At 43.6% G+C, this 21,474-nt stretch overlaps 2 long non-coding RNA genes across 2 annotated transcripts; both read left to right on the top strand.

Annotated features, from left to right (window-relative positions):
- Positions 1–6,076: 6,076 nt before the first annotated feature.
- On the top strand, positions 6,077–9,317 carry LOC116941247 (uncharacterized). The gene is made up of 3 exons (XR_004402661.2): positions 6,077–6,231; positions 6,757–6,911; positions 8,927–9,317. It is a non-coding gene; the product is annotated as an uncharacterized LOC116941247 (long non-coding RNA).
- An 8,573-nt stretch (positions 9,318–17,890) lies between these two features.
- On the top strand, positions 17,891–19,200 carry LOC142924253 (uncharacterized). The gene is made up of 2 exons (XR_012941438.1): positions 17,891–18,471; positions 18,796–19,200. It is a non-coding gene; the product is annotated as an uncharacterized LOC142924253 (long non-coding RNA).
- The last annotated feature ends 2,274 nt before the right edge of the window (positions 19,201–21,474 follow it).

Here is a 21,474-nt window from a genome sequence, read left to right as displayed (position 1 = left end):
AATATCCCTTGACACCTTCCAACAACCTGACCATGCTTTCTCATCACAGTATGCATATTGCACACTACCAGGGAAATGTGCGTGTCATCCAAGAACACAATTCTCAAAAGCATATATTAGAAATGTCCTCGAAGCAAATTTACTTGTTCAGCCCGCCCAATTAAACTTGTTGCACGAGAGAAAATACATCCGGTACCCAGCTTACTTTTTGTGATGCTGCATTGTTGCCAATAAAATACAATCAACAGCATTTGTTTAACTAGCCAGACTGCTCATGAAACCCAAAAGGTTGAAACGGGTACAGAGTTTGCTTGCTTGAGGAACTGCCGCTTGATAATGTTGGTCTGGTAAGCAATAGGCTGATGGACTTATTGTTTGTGTATGGAGACAAAACAGAGTTTTGCTTATCAAGGTTGGCTGCGTACGGTGCAAAAGAAGTTCAACATACATACACCAACCTGTTGATATTACACAGACCGCAATGATTTATTTCTCGGGTCTTGTTATTTTTGCAACCATTACACAACATCGGATGGCTAGACTGCTGACAAAGCTAAATAGTAACACGTGTGCAACGTCTATATAGTCCTGTGTTGTCCTCCGTAAATAGAGCCCTTATCCACCCAAGTCTTTATTAAGCCGGGTAATGCATATTACATACTTTCATGATGTTGGACACTCACTGAGGTATATTTGAGTTAGCTATACTGCCATGACTGCTGTCCTCTGATCTACAGCTGCGTTGTGTAATCAGTATGGGCAGTTGTCAGCTAAAGCCTCTCTCTTGATGATCATTTATTTCAACATACAGTAATTCGTGATTCACTCTGGATTGAGAGAATGAACGTTCAAAATAAAGAAATGTGCACAACTCTTAACCATAACTTTCTAAAATACATTTGATCGTCATCTAAAATAACAATAATTGATTCGTATTTGTCCAATTTTCGTTTCTCTGGGTTTTCAATACTGAAGTGATTTTCATGATGATTCTGCTCAAGACTTAAGGGTATTTCTCTTTAGAATTTTTTTTGCATGTGTAGATTACACCTGTACCACTACTCTCGCCTTCCATAGATATCCCAAACATTACCTGTTGACATAATTGAGTGGTAAGAAGATTCATTTGTTGGAGTTAAAATATTTAGAAGATAAAATTGAACCAAAATCATTAAAATATTATATTTTATTCTCGGGCGAGGGAGTATGAGTGACAGGACGTATCCACATTAATTATGAAACATCCTGAAACGCCTCTGACAGTGTTAATTAGCGGCAGCTGAGTGATGACATTTCACAAAGAAAAAAGCAACGGAATGAGCAAAGATAATTTAATTTTTGAAATGTCAACATATACTTGGTTCGGCAAAACCACTTAACCATTTGTCGAGTTCATGTACAGCCCCTGTGTCAATTGACTGTTGGATGAGTTTCCCCCCCTCCCATGCCGAGTGGGTCATGGGGGTTATTTGACCGTGCCGGTCAATGCCAATGCAGGTTTGGTGAAGGCAGGATGCATAGGCGTATAGTATAACAATGGATTTACCTTCACTCGCCTCTGCTGACCAACACGTAATAGCCCAGAAGCCACCTTTGACAATCTGCTGTACGTCGTGGCCGCCCATCCAAGCACTATACATTCCAAATCATACTCTTTGGTTCTTTCGGTAAAGTCACGTAGGTATAAAATAAAATAAATCACGACGTTTTGGGCGCAACACAAGCGTCCGTCCTGCTTAACTTAGCTTCCGAGATGTGACGAGTTCGGATGCATTCCGGGTGATTTGGTGAAGGCACATCTATATATATCTCAATATATACAAGGGAAATTTGTGAATGTGTCTGTTCAAAATGTTTAGCGTACTTCCCGACATGCAACAAACTTGAAATTTGCCATGTGGGTACCTTCCAGACTGTACACCATGCAAAAATTATTAAAATACTCTTGTATATATTTTTTTTGGGGGGGGGCTCAAGAATTCATTTTTATGCACGGCAAGTGAGCTGTGACATCTGTCATTTGACCCGTGTGCGGAAGCGTAACGCATTGTGCCTGCTGATGTCACGCATCCCCCCCCCCCCAACCCTCCGCGGTTAGAGTGCCATACAAATGTGTTGCAGGTCTAAGGCGTTCTTCGTGCAGCATTGCTTTATTATTTCAGTCGTTTAATGCCGTACGAACCCTCAAAGTTGTGTGTGTCTGCAGCAAGCGCGTGTATGCGTGGGGGGAGCCGTAGTGTAGTGGTTAGCGCGCTACGCTACGAACCAGGCGACCCGAGTTCGATACCCGCTTACGGCCACCACCGGTGACGATTATTTGAACCGGTCCTGGGTCTCCCCTACGTCGACTCAGCCTCAAACGAGTAATTGGTGTGGTGTGTGAACATCGCCACTGGGGAGACAAAAGCGGCCGGGCGTGGTGAATTCAAGTCCCGGGCGAAGCCGGGTAGTTAAAGCTAGTAAGCATATAAAGTAAAAGCAATTTCCTGCTCAAATGAGCATAGCGAGATTGGTGCTCATCTCTTGTTTACACCCCAGAGGCAGTGGTGGAAATTTCGCAATTTCAACAAAGGTGGCGAGTCTATCCATAGCACAGCCACTGTTGACTTCCCCACTAAGCGTTAATCATTGTATCAATCCTGGAGAGATATTGGGCCAAGTCAAACCCCAAACCAAACAGTATTTTAACTCTCAAATTCCCGATTGCAAGTCGCTCGCTCCACAGCTAAGCCACCAGCGCTTACACATATATTCATGTCGGTTGAAAAAACTGAAATCACTTAAAATGTTCCAGCCCTCCGAAAGACTAACAAAACTATGAAACGTTTATCGCCGAGATGCCTCCGTGGGAGATTGCAGGTCAGCGTCGTCTGCAGCCACGCGACAAGCAAGGCAACAGAAGGATCGAATTCTTCCCAGAAAAGGGTGGTGCTATGGCAATTATGGAAGTCTTGTTTAACGTAAGGCTACTCTGTACACGGAAACTATTTTAGAAACCATTAAGTGGGTACTTGGACGTCCAGTAAACAGCCTGCGTCTTCTCCTGACGCAAGTAGGAAGTGTCCGGTAAACAACGTCTCATTGTGGCACTGGGTATGATACATTTCGTGGTTTGGATTTGGGCCCACGGGCAAAGGGTAGGTACCCGATTACCCGCTAACCGCGCCGCAACATTCCAAAGTTACAAGCGCAGACTCTGAGGTTGCAGGCGGTAATGTTCAAAATCGACAGATGCACCACATGCAAACTTTCAAACGGTGTCCGACATAAATGGCACCAGCACCAAGGACCTGGCAAGCGGCTGAAACTTGATTTTAAAAATCCATTTTGGATACTTTCATAAGTGCAACACTTATTTAACGAGCTCGTGTTTGTTGTGGGAAGGTGTGCATGCCCTTTAGTGGCAGTGTTAAGTGCTGAATATTTATTTTACAAAGACAAAACAAATATGCAACATGGCTAAAAAACATGATAGTGGTTAATGATTTGAACAGAAATCCTCGCCCCTCATTAAATGGAAAAGCCTATGGCGCAAACCGACAGAATGTCCTGGCTGGTGCTGATTAAATGGTTAAAATGTAACCAATTTGGCAGCGTCGCAGTCTGAGGATATCTGCATCTATATCCCTTTTTTAAAGCGTGCTCCCATAACTAAGTACAATGTTTATTGATATTTATTTTTCTATTGTGACATTCCATTCATTCTTCGTATATATTTTTTATTCATGAATTTCTATCGTTCTGAAAACTCTTTTCTCTTTTGATTTAGCCCGTGTGTCTACTACCGTGTTATCTACATTGAGATACAACTGTTTGCCAAGTAAGGCTTGTTCCTTGCACAATAACTTACATATTGCCCCCAATTAGTTTGACAACAGCACACAATCTATTACCTATGGCAGAGGGTATTAGATGAAAATATGGAAATGAGAGCTGTGGTTTTTTTTACATTTACTACGTTCATAGCTAAGTCTTAAGCAAAGCATTGCAAGGAAACGATCAGATTGCTATGTCTTATTGGGTCGACATGCTGTTGTATGTTTACTCTAAAACAATTCCACTGCACAGTTCATAAACACTGTTTGCCTGTCTTCTGCAAGATTTTCCTGTAGATTTTCACGAATTAAAATACACATTCTCCACTAGAGGGTGGGACAGATCCTTTTTGTTGTAATTAAATTATTCAGTTTCGATCATCACCACTGAGACACCACCATCTTCTTCACAGGAGTCTTTTGGAGAACGATGCAGCCACCGTGACATGAATTTTTCACAAACTAAACCACTAGCCTTGTGCCAGCCTCCTCAGTTGTATAATAGGTTTTTTTTACACAATTGCTGAGCACGGGCCCAAAGGCCCACATTGTCAAACAACCAGCAACAATTAGCATACTGTCAAAGTAAGTCAGACTTGTGCGATATTCGTGAAGGACCCTGTACTCGTTCTCTGTAGTATTGACGTGTTGGCTTTGTCGTTGTTGTACTCACCCACCACGGATTTACCTCGTGAAATATCCGGGCGGAATGGTTAAATGGGACCGTCCGTGTAACAAAAAAAAAACATATATACAAACATAAGCAATGGATAAGAGTTAACACGTTTCTTGAATTGAGCGAGGTTATTTTTTCTTGGGAGAGACGATGGGGAGGAATTCCAAAGTTCTGTTTCTTTCGAGGAAAAAAAAGCAGCAAGAGAGGTCTGCTTTGACGTGCGCGGTATGGTGGTTGGCCGAGTCCTCAACACGGGCCGAGGAATCATTGAGTGAAGCTCACGGGAACGTTTTTAACGATGCCAGTAGCGATAGAAGAGGGACAAGGGAGCAGCTGACTGCCGGTGATCGAGCAACTGGAGTGAATTAGCGAGTGCTGAATCATCAAATCAATGAACTAGCTCTCGCTGAACTCTCGATGAGCTTCACATTTCAAACGAATGACCTTATTGAGTGAACTCTTGAGTTGTTTGCCCACCAAACGCTGGCAGGAATGTTACATTTGAAGAACAGATGGTTTATCAAGAAAACGTCCCACGTACAGAACGGCAGTAAACCACTCCATAAAACAAGCCGTAAATGTTCACAGCCTCACAACGCAGTTGGCATGCCAACACATCTCGCACTATACACTCCGTGTAATAATCAGAGGATTATGATTTTATGAAGAAAAGCTGTTTAAATTCTTACGACGCCAATCAGATTTGAACCCTTTTTGTTACACATCGCAACGTTGTATAATTTGTGAGAATGCAGAACAAATACGTTAATTTTGCAAGAGGGAAGTTGTTGCTCTGTAGTCCCAACCGGCACAAACCGGTTATAGCTGTCATGAGTGCCACATCAGCTTGCAGTATACACTTCATTGGCATCAAATTATCGGACTTATTTTATAAACAGATAAAAATACGCTCAACACACTCGTTATTTTATTAACGAGTGAAAGCCATGTAAGGTAAAGAGACGATTATATATATTTTTCGACGCTCACAATGAGGGGTGTACACAGAATATTCGGTGAAAAAGCCAACATTTTTTTTAATGGTTTCCATAGAAAAGTGCTCAAGAAAAGTGCCATTTCATATAAACGCCAAAACATTGTCTGCCCCCCACAACCCTAGACAATGCAATAGTTTAAGGGCCTCTTGGCCCCTCTAAAGTAAACACGTGTGAACAATGTCATGGGCGAGGTGCTGGAGCCAGCCTGGCGCGCTGCAGGTTATATGAAAACGGCCGAGTGTGCATCCCAGGGGATTCCGAACAATGCACTCGAGAGGCCCTTGTCTCTCGAGTCGGTGTTCACAGACGCCAGTCGCCGGCTAGCAACAAGCCATCAACAAAACAAAAAAAAGGGACAAACAAGGGCAGGCCAGTCTGTGGCGAGGCAAGGGGGAGGGGATGGGGTGGTAGGGGAGGGGATGGGATGGGTGTTGGTGGTGGTCGGCATACACCCTGCACCTCTTCCTGTCTCCGTGGGCTTGCTCACCCGCACTGCGCTGGTTCAAACCAGTACGCGCCGGCATCTGCCCTAAATCCTATAAAGCCCAACGCCCCCCCCCACCCATCCCCGTGATAAACCAACACTAGCCGTGTCATCCGCCCTGCGTGGGTGGCACAATGCCAAGGCCAACAACAAAGGACACACACACACCACACCGCGCACACAGGGACGTCGGTGGCTTACGATTCGCCACGTTCAGCAGAAAAGCCCTCCCCGACTGTGAAATATTCAAACCGTAAGGTGAAGTTTGCGTGGCACTCGTGGAGTTTGCTACATTGTCCTGGGGTTTGTTTTCTTGCTGTTTTTACAGGATCTGCACTCTTTTTGAGATAGCTGTTCTTGGGGAAATCCACGTCTTCCTGGAACATTAAACATTACAATCCGTTCATAATATTCATAATAATGGTTTTTTTTTGGGGGGGTTAGATTGCGTCAGTATAAATGTGTCGTTAACCCGCCACCACCCGACAGGCAATTGGTGAGGTTTGTCACGTGAACAAAACGTGCCAATTCGTTACTACTTGCCAGAATTGGTCGCGAAGGCCGACGTGTTAAACATTACAATCGCCTTTCTGGGTCAGTTGCGTGTAGTTGTACCTCTTTCCCATACGTCCCATCATTCTGGTTGTACGTCTGAGGTGGCAACCGTACGTGGCGCAGACGACGCAAGGGGTTAGAGTTGGGGTGGCACAAGAAGGCAATGCCGTCTCTAAGGCCCCATGTGGTGTAATAATACATTCTCTCCCATTCTTGTTGCCCTTTTAGCCCATCTGGAGGCGTTTGGAGTACAGTGGCGAGAGACCACGAATCCATGAATTTTACAAAACGTGCACAAAGATCACTCGCGAAAGAGGTGTACTTCAAAATCGTTCATCCATGCAAATGTGTTCGGCAGAAAGACGTCGACGCTATTTAAAGAGGTGAAACAGTGCTGAGGTGACGCATATGAATTATGTACTGTCCAAACTAATTTTGTATGAGATGTAACCCAAGTCTCGTGTTCAGGACTATATGTGCCCTCCTCTGCCCTCCTCCCCTTCAGTTTAAAATTATGCCATCAAACACAGCTGCCTTCCAAATGTGAATCTTTTTTTTAAACCCAGAAAGCAAAGTATAAAATACATTAAAAAAATAAATCACGTAACACTAATCCTCCCCAATCCCCAATCTCTATAAACCCCCCCCCTCCCATTAACCCCCACAAATATTAAATTATATATGTAATATGGTAATATATATGGCCAACTTATTATTACATCAAGGTCTACAGACGGTGGTATTTAATTTCAGCATCAGCTGCCACGTTGACAGTCTCGAGGAACCAGCAGGGGACGTAAAGTGGTGACGGAAGGGGCAGAAGGAGGTTGCGTAATGCGTCACTCCGGCTCCGTGCGTACTGAGTTGTACAACTGGTTACAAACCACGGCAAAAAAAACCACGACGGTGAAAGAGCGAGGCTGCAATAACTTCCTTTTCAACAAGAGGGGGGGAAAAATCCCCTTCAAATACTGCACAGGTATCTGTGTACCACAAATGAATATCGATCAGCGCACTGGCCGTCCGGCTATCGTTCGCTCTTTGGCCTGACATTCCGTCTCTACGCGTTATGAAGGGCCATTTACCGAACCGTCGCCTATTATTTATATTTCGTTTTAGGATAGTTATTGAACAATGTGCGGAAATGTTGGTTTCAACTGTTAAAGCCGTATATGTATGAAAACTAAATATTTCCTGGAGGGCACATGAATGAAGTTGCAGCATCTAATTGCCGCTTCACTAAATACAGAGGCCCCATTTGCCATAAGTGCAGAATCGCCTTTCACCAGAGATAAAATCATCCTTCACAAACCTGCACTGACCAGCGTGGTGAAGTATGGTCAAACAACCCCCGCCCACCCCATGACCGACCGAAAAGACATAGACCCAGTACACATTGAGCCCAACGTTGGGTCGAAATGGTCCCATACCTGTCAACCCCTTATCACAGACCAATTCAGATCTTTTTGATCACCCCGTGCCCTTATAAATCGCAACGTTCATCCTACAAAGTCCCATCACAAGGGAGAAACAAAAACAAATCGGTTATTTTGTTGTTGTTGCCCATATTGAAAGATTTACTCCGTATGGACCCGATAACTCAATTTATCTGTACAAGTATACGGGGTAAACCGTATGGGTTGACAACTACGTGGTCCAATGATTCCAACACGTGCCAACGTTGGCTCGACGCTGCATGTTTACTGGGGAGGCAGTCCTTCATCCAGCGGCGGATTGAACAGGTGCTCTAAACATGAGCTATTATTTTACTTACGTGGCCATTTATTACATCTTGAACTGTGCAATCACGAGCACATTTCACAATATTTTGCACGATGTTGACCTTTTTTTACCTCGTTCATAACGTTAGAGAAATAATAACCAGCAAGGCTCCTCTCGGGGTTTATAGCAAATAGACACGAGGCGTGTCTTTGTCAGCCGCTGGTGCTGCTGTGAATGGTGTGTGCGTGTACAGTTGTTAATCCAGCGTTTTAATCTCTGTGGTTTTACACGCGGGGCGGCTCTCTTGCTGTGCTAGCGTTGGGCGGCTCTGGCCGATGAGTAATAGCTTGTCACTGCTAACATAATTCTTCGAGGTCTGAGATGGGGTAATGCAACGCACTGGGGTGTAGGATGTGTGATAAATTTATAGATACCCCAACGATTTCTGATAACGCTTTATTTTCAACAGGTGATGAATATATTACAAAGAAATGTGTAAAAATGATAAACACACACTTTGAGATTGACGTGCCGAGGCTTTTAAACAAAACGTAAATATATTTTGTATCACTTTTACATATATCTACACACAACAAATACAATCAACATATTCGACAACACTGCCCAAGCTCACTTACTTTTACTAACAGTCAAATACGATGTCTGTTAATCGCAGCCACTCTCGACGGCTACGCGTGCACCACAACGACCCCAACGTGAATCTACCCTTGAGTTGAATCACCACCCCCCCCCATCCCCGAAGCGGCCAATTCATTCAATCCCCAAGGAGGTGAGTCATCACATTCAAAACATTCACAATGATTTAGTACGGTGAGTACGGGACTGGAATAATGTATTTAAATTGTCTACACTACATACTCTCTAGACTGCAACCCTTCAGCGCAGTGTAGAATTCAGTTACTCTTTCTGAGATGTGTAACCACAGTATTCGACTTCCTATTTGTATCTGCCACCTTTTTGTGAATCCACTTGCTGGATGAAGGCCCCGCTCCCATGCTGTACGGGTCGTGGGGGTTATATCACCACACTTGTCACTGCAGGTTGGAGAAGACGGGGAGCATAGATGTGGGAGTATAGTGCACTACAACAGTGGATTTTGCTGCAACGTCTCCATGCTAACAACACAGCAACCTATAACACCTTGACTTAAAGCTTTGGTGACTGCGGGAATGCATATTCTTTGGGTCTTTCAGTGAAGTCACGTCGATAGGTTCAAAGAAAATAATACATTTTTTTATTATTTTCTTTGAACCTATCTACGTGACTTTACCGAAAGACCCAAAGAATACCTATAACACCTGTTTTCGCATAGTGGTCGCTCATCCAAGCACTATCCAGGCTCAAACATGCTTAACTTCTGAGGCCTTAAAAGATCAGGTGCATTCTGGATAATTTGGTCATGTGAGCTTTATATACAATCTTATAATTACTTTGATTATAATTGTTTTACGTATCCAACATTTGACTGCCTTGTCTGCATGAGTGGATCCGATTTACAATGATATATACATTATTGTAATACCGATCTCATTTACACTGACTTCTACTGCCGTCACATCTTGCAATGCCATACGACTTATGTTCAGGGCTAGCTTGGCCCTGATCTCTGAGAGAATGAGACTGCTCCGTACTGAACTAGATCATGTGGACAAGACACTCTTGAAATCACACTTAACATTGACAGAAAAAATGTCTATATCTGATTGGGAACAAGTAGATAACATGACTGTTTCATCAGCTGCTACAATGTCAGCTAAATGTAAAGATAACCTGATTTCCAAGTTCAACGTCATTTCCAAGAAGAAACCAGATCCACATAAAAAAGTTAGACGTTGAAAAGGTTGTTATTAATCTGAGTAATATCCCAATGTTCGATGGTCTAAAGTCGGTTTTGGCTAAAGGGTTGAACTTCGCAGTCACCCCCAAACACATACCAGTGGATGGCATTATTGCCCAGGTCGATGTAGCTCTTAAGGGTTTGGGACACATCGCTGCAGACGTGACAAGATCTGAAATCGCTGCAATCCTCAAAAGCGCTAAGATACCAGTCAGCAACATCAGTAAGGATGAACGTTTTGAGTTATCTCAATTGAAAAAGAGGGATGATATCGTCATCCTCTCAGCCGACAACGGCAATGCCACGGTCATCATGGACAAAACCATGTACAATAACAAAATTCAGGACCTACGTAATGATGGTAGCTACACAAAAATTTAAAGAGATCCCACCAACAGCCTCGTTACAAAAACGAAGAGTATCATCACTGATTCAGCTTCATTAATTTAACTGACCAAACGGTTTTCCTAAAAACCTTCTGCTGCTGGACCACCTAGATTATATGGCTTACCAAAAATCCATGAAGAAGGTACACCCCTTCATCCAATTGTCTCCACCATTGGCTCACCCACATCCAAAACAGGCCCAATATCTGTCTGAGACCTTGCAGCCATTCACTGGTAAGACCACTACTTCTGTACTTAATTCAGCTCACCTGGTAACGTCAATTAAAGACATCTCACTGTCCCCAGGTTATTTGCTCGTTAGTTCACCAAAGTTCCTGTGCCCGATACCATTGCAATAATTGAAGATTTGGTCCAACAAGGATTGAATGCTGATGTACCGGCCCTGGTGAGACATTGCCTCACCAATACACAATTCACCTGGAATGGAACATTCAACAAACAAACTGAAGGCACCCCAATGGGTTCTCCCTTATCTCCAGTTGTAGACAGTATTTACATGGGAAAATTTGAGATGGGCGCCATCCAGGCATCCACTCTACACCTTTCCTTGTGGAAGAGATATGTGGATGACACGTTTGTCATCTAACCACATGGCCGACCAGCTCTGTACCAATTCCTCAACCACATAAATTCCATACACCCAGCCATCAAATTCGCCATGGAGGTAGAAAAGGATGGCATGCTACCTTTCTTGGATGTCCTAATTAAAAAGAGACCAGATGGCTGAATGAGCCATTCTGTCTACGGGAATGTAACCCATACTGACGCCGACCTAAAACCTGATTCCCACCACCATCCATCTCAGAAGAATTCCCTCATCAAAACTCTACACCATAGAGCGCAATGTATCTCCGACCATGAACACCGAACCAGTGAACTCAAACACGTACACCAAGCTCTCAAGGTGAATGGATATACTGACTACACAATCCGCAAAGCCATCACCCCCACCGTGAGGAAGGAGCCATCTGAGGATTCAATCAAAACCATCACCTTGCCATACAGTGAGTGCTGATTTTGTACGTTTGCCCACTGACAAAGAAATGATCAGTCTATAATTTTAATGATAGGTTTATTTGAACAGTGAGAGACAGAATAACAACAACAAAACCCAGAAAAACGCATGTCAAAAATGTTATAAATTGATTTGCATTTTAATGAGGGAAATAATTATTTGACCCCCTCTCAATCAGAAAGATTTCTGGCTCCCAGGTGTCTTTTATACAGGTAACGAGCTGAGATTAGGAGTACACTCTTAAAGGGAGTGCTCCTAATCTCAGCTTGTTACCTGTATAAAAGACACCTGTCCACAGAAGCAATCAATCAAACTCTCCACCATGGCCAAGACCAAAGAGCTCTCCAAGGATGTCAGGGACAAGATTGTAGACCTACACAAGGCTGGAATGGGCTACAAGACCATTGCCAAGCAGCTTGGTGAGGAGGTGACAACAGTTGGTGCGATTATTCGCAAATGGAAGAAACACAAAAGAACTGTCAACCTCCCTCGGCCTGGGGCTCCATGCAATATCTCACCTCGTGGAGTTGCAATGATCATGAGAACGGTGAGGAATCAGCCCAGAACTACACGGGAGGATCTTGTCAATGATCTCAAGGCAGCTGGGTCCATAGTCACCAAGAAAACAATTAGTAACATACTACGCCGTGAAGGACTGAAATCCTGCAGCGCCCGCAAGGTCCCCCTGCTCAAGAAAGCACATATACATGCCCGTCTGAAGTTTGCCAATGAACATCTAAATTATTCAGAGGACTGGGTGAAAGTGTTGTGGTCAGATGAGACCAAAATGGAGCTCTTTGGCATCAACTCAACTCGCCGTGTTTGGAGGAGGAGGAATGCTGCCTATGACCCCAAGAACACCATCCCCACCGTCAAACATGGAGGTGGAAACATTATGCTTTGGGGGTGTTTTTCTGCTAAGGGGACAGGACAACTTCACCGCATCAAAGGGACGATGGACGGGGCCATGTACCGTCAAATCTTGGGTGAGAACCTCCTTCCCTCAGCCAGGGCATTGAAAATGGGTCGTGGATGGGTATTCCAGCATGACAATGACCCAAAACACACAGCCAAGGCAACAAAGGAGTGGCTCAAGAAGAAGCACATTAAGGCCCTGGAGTGGCCTAGCCAGTCTCCAGACCTTAATCCCATCGAAAATCTGTGGAGGGAGCTGATGGTTCGAGTTGCCAAACGTCAGCCTCGAAACCTTAATGACTTGGAGAAGATCTGCAAAGAGGAGTGGGACAAAATCCCTCCTGAGATGTGTGCAAACCTGGTGGCCAATTACAAGAAACGTCTGACCTCTGTGATTGTCAGCAACGGTTTTGCCACAAAGTACTAAGTCATGATTTGCAGAGGAATCAAATACTTATTTCCTTCATAAAAATGCAAATCAATTTATTAAATCTTTGACATGCGTTTTTCTGGATTTTGTTGTTGTTATTCTGTCTCTCACTGTTCAAATAAATCTACCATTAAAATTATAGACTGATAATTTATTTGTCAGTGGGCAAACGTACAAAATCAGCAGGGGATCAAATACTTTTTTCCCTCACTGTACATAGCAGGGATAATAAAAAATTTTTTTCCAAAATCATGAACAAACACAAGATCCAGGTCCGATTTAACACAGTATAAAAATTTTGTGATCTGATCCCATCTGTGAAGGACAAGATTCCTGACATGCAATATCCCGGCGTCTACAAACTAAGCTGTATCTGCGGCAGCAGTTACATTGGGGAAACTAAACGATATGTCTTGGATCGTGTTCGTGAACATGAGGCAGATTTGAAACACGGTAGGACCAATACTTCTGCCGTGGCTGATCATTATTTTAATGCGGCTGGCTCGCACGAAATTGATTTCTCTAAGACTTCTCTAAGACCATGGTACTTTGCAAGCCTACTGGCTATCAACAAAGATTCATTCATGAAGCCATCCATATATACAGAAACAATTTCAACCGAGAGGATGGTTATGAACTCAGCAATCATTGAAAAGATGTCATCAACCACTTTGGGTCATGACTTGATTTGTGAGGCTAACAGGGGCGGAGCCACAGGGGGGGCTGGGGGGGGGGGGCTGAGCCCCCCCTGAAATTTTGTGAAAGTTGGTAATCGGGATAACTGCATATCCGGCTGCTGCAAAATGCTGCAGGCTGCCACCTTGTGTGCTGCCCTGCAGGCTGCCACCTTGTGCTGCCCTGCAGGCTGCCACCTTGTGTGCTGCCCTGCAGGCTGCCACCTTGTGCTGCCCTGCAGGCTGCTTGAGCGGCAGCCTTTCGAACTTATCGAACTTATTAGCCACATCAGCGGCTCCGACCTATTAATAAACTCCGCGTTCAAATCCAATAAAATTTGTTTTATACATTTGTGCCGCCCATTGGAAAACATACACTGGATATCTCAGAATATTGTAGTCAACCCCGCCAAAGTCAAAATCCTGGCTCCGCCCCTGGAGGCTAACCCCCCTTTTCCTGATGACGACCGCTTGTGTTGCAATCGAAACGTCGTGGTGTTTGTTTTTTATTTAATTTTATTTTTTATTACCGAAAGAACTAATAATAATTCTACATTATAGACTGCCAGTACACTCACCGAGGTTAAGAACCAGGCTACAGTCTACATTACAGACTGCCAATACGTCCACCAGCTTAAAAACCAGGCTACAGTCTACAATATAGACTGCCAGTATACTCACCGAGGTTAAGAACCAGGCTACAGTCTACATTATAGACAACCAGTATGCTCACTGAGGTTAAGAACAAGGCTACAGTCTATATTATAGACTGCCAGTACACTCACCCAGCTTGATAACCATTGCTACAGTCTACATTATAGGCTACCAGTACACTCACCAAACTTAATAACCAGGCTACAGTCTACATTATAGACTGCCAGTACACTCACCCAGCTTGATAACCATTGCTACAGTCTACATTATAGATTGCCAGTACACTCACTCCGATTAAGAACCAGGCTACAGTCTACATTAGTTTTTTTATGATTTTTATTCTAAAAATTTATTTTTCAACGTCATGATCTATTTTATTTTATTTTCTATCTACGTGACTTTATCGAAAGACCCAAAGAATATGAATTACTGCAGTCACGAATGTTTTAAGTAAAAATGTAATTATATATACAGTACTGCATTATAGAAGTCGCCCATTTACTGTCCTAATTATGAAATGCAAGATACCAATAGTTCTGCAGAAAAAAGCAGAAATAAGCCAACTGGAATAAAGTTCAATAGACTGTAGCTCACAGGAAATATGCAGGGACCTTCATATGCAGTGGGCCGATTGCATTGACAGCATAACAGAAAGTTATGTAAGACGAGGCCATATGAGGCACAGAAGGTTTCAAGTTCAAATTCCAGTTGGGGATTGACTCGACTTTCGTTTCTCCAGTCAATTAACTGAGCACCACTGTGCAAAGTCAGCAGTGGTCAGCCTACAGATAGACTGGTACCCTACCCTATGAATGTGAATTTATTTACCACTGGCTCATGACTGCTCACAAAGTTGAGCGATGCCTCATTCATTTCTTATTTGAGCAGGAAAACACTTTGACGCGACTATCATTTGAGAATTATTCTAATTTCAGAGTTCTGCATCTTACTGTGAGCCCATGTGCGTAACAAAGACAACGATCACCCATATAGCCTTGACAGACTGTTGGGGCAAATCCCGTTAGCGCGCACCTATGAAGACCGGCACATCACACGAGGGGGCGGGTGGCTGACAACCACGTGGCAATGGTTTACACATCATACCAGGTATTCAGTTGAGGCTGAGTGGACCTAGGATAGGTCCAGGACTGGCTCCGATAATCATGAATGGTGTTGGCTATAAGTTGGAATCAAACTCGGATCCCCAAGGTGCTTGAACGCAATGTGCCAACCGTTAGACTGCAGGCACACACAGACCGCCCACTCGCCTGTGTGTGTCCTCATGTGCTCCTCCAGACGCCTGATGTCCTTGCACGTGTAGTCGCAGAATTTGCACCTCAGCCTCCCGTCCATCATCCGCTCGTAGCCGTTGAGTGGCAGCCCGTAGCCATCGTCTTCTGCGCCCCTTTCCACATCGCTGGGCAGAGTCGTCATCTTTTCCTGTGCAGCACGAACAGCAGGGCTTAATTTCAGCTGGACCTGTACGAGTCAGCGACACAGAAAATATTTCCATACCCAGGACACCACACCCAGTTGAACCACTCTATGGCCGCAGCTACTTAGTCATGTGCCATCGACGCTCGTCTACTAGAGACCCAGAATGTATTCAGTGAAAAGTCAAGCTCTGAGTACAGAGTCATCCATTACACTGTGTAACAATTTTTGTTGGTGTTCCTGGGTAGTAAATGTTATTTCCTATGTGCTTATGCCTCAAAAAAACATAAAATTTATATTATTCCCCACAAACTTTGGTTTTCCTAACCAGAAGAGTGATATTTTGAAATGTACCTATTTTATATTTTGAAATGTATTTTAAAATGTACCTAAATGTATATATTTTGAAATGTACGTATAAATGTACCTATTTTCAATGAGAAAACGGGCGAATTTGTGTATTTTCATTCACATAAAGTCAGAAAAAAACATGAATCAAATTGACCATGTAATTATACTAAAGTAATAAAAAAATGACTCCAAAAGATTTAGACACCAAGGCGCACTACCACAGGCGGGACTGGCCACAGCGGACCGAGTTCTCTGTGGGGAGGAACAACGTCAAGTGGGAGCCACTGGTGGACCCCCGGAAGGTGCTGATGCCACCACTGCACATCAAATTGGGCCTTATGAAACAATTTGTCAGAGCTGTAGATAAAGAGTCGGCAGCCTTCAAGTACCTTCAAGACTTCTTCCCTAAGCTGTCTGAGGCCATGGTCAAAGTTGGTGTCTTTGTCGGACCACAGATAAAGAAGATCCTGGAGTGCAATGAATTCCCCAAGAAGCTCACTAGTAAGGAGAAAGCGGTTTGGAACAGGTCTGTCGCAGTGGTTCGTGGCTTCCTGGGCAATCACAAGATCGAAAACTACGTGGAGCTGGTTGCGACTCTGGTGAAGAACTACGGCACAATGGGCTGTAGGATGTCCCTCAAAGTCCATATCCTTTATGCTCATCTTAATAAATTCAAGGAGAACATGGGAGAGTACTCGGAGGAGCAAGGTGAGCGCTTCCACCAGGATATACTGGACTTTGAATGCCGCTAACAAGGACAGTATAACGAGAACATGATGGGAGACTACATTTGGGGGCTGATTCGTGAAAGTGATTTACAGTATAATCGTAAATCTCGAAAAACTACTCACTTTTAAATCTTTTGTAGTCATTTTTGTATTACTTTAGTGCAAATACATGTTCATTTTGATTGATATGTTGGTTTTTTCTGACTTCGTATGAACGAAAAGACACAAATTCGCCCGTTTTCTCATTGAAAATAGGTACATTTAAAAATATCACTGTCCTGGTCACAAAAGCAAAGTTTGTGGGGAATAATATCCATTATCTATACTTTTTAGGCATAAGCAATTCCGAAATAACACTTACTATCCAGAAACAAAAATTGTGTTACATAATTGTAATCGAAACCAGGGCTTCTGTATTTAAAGTTGGTGTCAGTCTATTGAGTAGAAGGGGTGTCGAGGTCATCCAGTTGGCAGAGGTGGAAAAGTTGCATTTCTGGAAATGAAGCCATTGTTGTAAGGATGATAGAAATTCCATGGCAGGAAGGGCTAAACAACGTGTACTTTTCATAATAACAAACTGGGGCACACCAATCTATATTTTAATTAATGATTAATTTTGACTACGGTAAGAGGATCGTCGTCTTAATCAGTCACTGGCTGGTGTGCCCCAATTTGTCAAGTGTTTATTTTCCCAGTTGGCTCACTGGTGATCATATGTAAGTTTTGGAAAGGAATATTGTGTAGGTATGATAAGACCAGGAGGTTATGGTGGGTGGGACTTGTGCAGTACGGAGGAGGGCGAGTTCCTGAGACACGGAATGGAGTTACACTGAAGAGGCTGATGATCAAAATGGAAAGCCAGAGCCAAATGGCACAAGACTGAAATATTAAACCTTGCAGGTCGGGTATCATATTTGCAACAGCTCCGGTGTCTGGCATGAGGAAGTGATCGTGTGGCGTGGTCCATCAGCGACACTAGCTGTGATGACCTCTCATTAAAAATTAATATTTCTAAATTAAATTAAAATTTTTGATTTAAAGCTTTCGTGACTGCAGGGATTCATAGTCTTGGTTCTTTCGGTAAAGTTACGTAGAAGGGAAACAATAAAATAATACAAATATAAAACAAAAATTCTCACTGCATTTTATTGTTTTATATTTGTATTATTTTATTGTTTCCCTTCTACGTGACTTTACCGAAAGAACCAAGAATATAAATAAAAAATGTTTATATTGTCAAATGCAACAACGAAGAGATGAGCACTTTGACATTTCACTGGTTCCTCTCAGAAAATAAAGATCCGCAAGCGAGATACCGATTTTCTGCTTAACGCCCTGCCATCATCCATTCAAGTGACGCATCTTGCAAGAGCCCACTTCTCTTCAGAGTCAATATGATGTCTTTAACGTGCACATGTTTTCCAATCCATGTGTTCCTCTATTGTTTTCCATGTCTCTTTGTGCACTTTTAAAATGTTGTGCCATGTTCCATATGCCATGTACACTAATTCAAAGCTGTCTAATTTAGGCCCAAGATTGTGTGTGCGACATGGAGAGGTTAAATTATCCCGTGTACGTGAGCCAGGTTTGGGTTGTTGCATCACAAAACCATGGGAGATGGTGACAGCTTGTGGAGGCCTTCATCCAGCAGTAGATCGAACATGGATACAATTTACGAAAAAGAATCAAGGTCGCTGAGCACAGACGCACAGGCCCAAAACACCAAGCGGCCAGTCATAAACAGCACTGTTGAAGGTGTGTAAGAGTACGTGTCTTGACTAAAGTAAGGCTATGAGGAAAATAGATAATGGGAACGAATTATAAAGTCGATAAGTGCGAGCAATTACTCAGAAAGATAAGTGTTGCGACTTGGAGTATGGTGAATGGAAAAAGTACGGATAAGACTAAACGCTCAGTCTGGTAGACCTCGCCCCCTTGACATGTGTGGAGGAATATCATGAGTGAAGTTCATGGGAACAATAGCCATGCGGGTGTGTGCTTGAATAAATTAATAACATATACCTACTTATGTACAAAGCCCGCTGTGAGTGCTCATCGGATGCACAATTTGTATTGCAGCATTTCATACAGAGGGCAACACAAGATACTGCTGTCCATGCAAGAGTTTAAAGGATGATCATTTGGAATTAATTCAGAGTTAACATTTTTTTACCAAATTCAAATATCTCAGCACATATTTTCGAAACACTCTATAAAGCATATGATGCCATAGGTTGAACGCCCGGCGCAGATTTGTAGACCGATTGCGAAAAGTGTACAACAAAACAACCTATTTTTAGCCAGTTTTCCTCCCATTTAATTTTTTTTAACAAATCTCTGCCAGATGCTAAGCAGATTTATGATATTTTACATTGGTGATTGTTGTCTTTATTACATAGGTTTCTGTCGATAAAGCAATTGTCTTCATTTGTCAACTGGGGTTGGTGTGTGCCTTAATCATGAAAATAAAAGGCAGCTCTGCAACTAAGTTTTATTTTCTTTATGTTATGTTAAGATTGCTTTTGGAATGCGATTGGTATCAGCTGTCACAATACATAAAGTGGTCTACTCTCTTCACATAGACATGTGTGATTAGCTTGATTCAATCTATTATATAAAACATTTTCCAAGTGCTTTAGAAGATCATTCTAGGTAATAATTCACAATCCGTTCAGTATTTGCAGTGCTTTGGGAATACTTTCTAAATTGTTTGCCTTCAGCTGTTTTGTAATTACTTATCATAGACACGTGTGTTTAGCTTGATGGAATTTATGATATAAAGTCTTGCCAAGTGCTGTGTACGAGAGCATTCTGGGTAATAATTCAATATCGGTATCTTCAACCCCAGATAACCAAAAGTCTAAATTTCCATTCCTTGCAAGTTCAACCACATTTGTAGGCTGGCACAGCCAACGCACGGCGGTAAACATCGTAAAAATAGAGCAACGACCGACACTCAACAATCCCGCCACTCGTTTCGCAAGCGCCACAGGCAACATCGTGTGCCTGCCCCCCCCGCCCCCGGCCAAAACCAAAACCTCCAGCAGCTGGGGGATACTTCCTGAAAACAAAAAAAAGAGCACTTATCAACAGGATATGATCTGCTCGATGAAGCAACGACGTAACAAATATCCGAGAGCGCCGATCAAGTTAACAAACTTGCAAGCGCACGCAGAGTCGCTTCCTTGTTCAGTGAAATTTGGCCGTTCACGATTCGTGCTTGCTGACAATTCGCATTCTTGGAAGCTCGTGTTTACCGGTCCCTTAGCGTCGTGTGCTCGGGGTGGTGCTGAGGGGCCTGCCCCCCCCCCTCCCCCTCTTGCTTAAGACTCAGCTCCCCCTTATAAACTCTTATAGTCAAATAAAATAGTACAATTGAGCATTGCTGCCTTTCCTCATACACGAGTGAGAGCCGGGGCAGAATGCGCAATAGACACGGCCAGATGACACCGTTACCCATTCTGTTCAGCATTTAACATTGGCCGTGTCATGCCCCCCCCACCGACCCCCTCTGGAGTTTTGTATGCCCCCCACCACCACCCACCTTTAAACAAGGTTACGCAATGCAGTTTATGGGCACGCCGCTCAATCTAGGTTCTGCATTTTGTTTTGCTTGCGAGCCTACGCTTCCTTGGTAAACACCACTGGGTGAATTTGAGACGCCTCATCATTCAGCGCCGGTATTATTCATCACCGGCACGTACCGTTCATTTCGAAAAAACAAAGACACGAAACAATGGAATTCTTTGCAAACCTCTCGGGGGGGGGGGGGGCGGGGGGGGTCAGTGCTGGGCCCTGACATTCTGCAGTAATCACAATTGGGAACATTTTGTCAAGGTCAATTGCGCAACTCTACCTTCTAAAGTTCCTATGACATTCGCCGACCGAGTTCTCTTGCAAACCGCAGCAAGCGCATGACCATCGCACACAATAACATTCTGTTACATAACGTGACTGATTGCGCGCAGTTGCTTTCTTCATCGCCTAAGAGTTACGAAGACAACGAATTGGGAAAAAGTCCACTTTTACTTTTATAGCTAGCTATAGTAAATGGATGCAGGATCGAAGCCAGACTTTATATCGTCCGGTGCTATGAAATTGGCCACCTGAGTTCGATTCCCAACCCAGATCTGAAATCAGATAATGTGCTTGAACTTGATCGATTGTTTGCATTGCAGGACACCGAGGGACAGCGACAGCTTGGGGAGGCCTTCATCCAGCAGTGGAATGATCATGTCTGATGATAACGATGATATCATTACATATGTTTTGTTTGCCTTTCTGTCCATACCACCCACGTGTCCGATCTCAGAAGCTAAGCGGGTTTAAGCCTCGATGGTGCTTCGATGGGGACCACCATAGACACAAACAGGTCGTCATGAGCTTGACAGATCGTCACACAACCCAGACAGGGGCAGGGTTCACCCTCGTCCTGCAGTGGATTAACAAAGAGGGTGGTTCGCTGCACATGCAACATGTCCATGCATAGTTTGTCTACGTGAAAATACCGCGTGCAATACGCAACACTGTTATACGTAGAGGGGGGTGGGGGGGAGAGTCTAAGAGCCCTAGTAAAGTACAAAAACACATTCCAACTTGACCACTGTTATAGGTATCGGGCTTCGGTGGAACGAGCTGATGCCAGTGACTCTCAGACATGCACTGACTGGGTCTAGGGCCTCGGGCAGCGTCCCAAGAGCGGCGAGAAGTTCACAACACTGAGTGCCTGCATTGTCGCTACGCTTCATTAGCCTTTAT

This window comes from Petromyzon marinus, chromosome 11, assembly GCF_048934315.1.
Source record: "Petromyzon marinus isolate PM22_M1 ecotype Great Lakes invasive population chromosome 11, UKy_Petmar_22M1.pri1.0, whole genome shotgun sequence".
NCBI classification, from domain to species: Eukaryota; Metazoa; Chordata; class Hyperoartia; order Petromyzontiformes; family Petromyzontidae; genus Petromyzon; species Petromyzon marinus.
The sequence above is the reverse complement of the archived record's forward strand: the minus strand, read 5'-3'. Positions and strand labels throughout refer to the sequence as shown.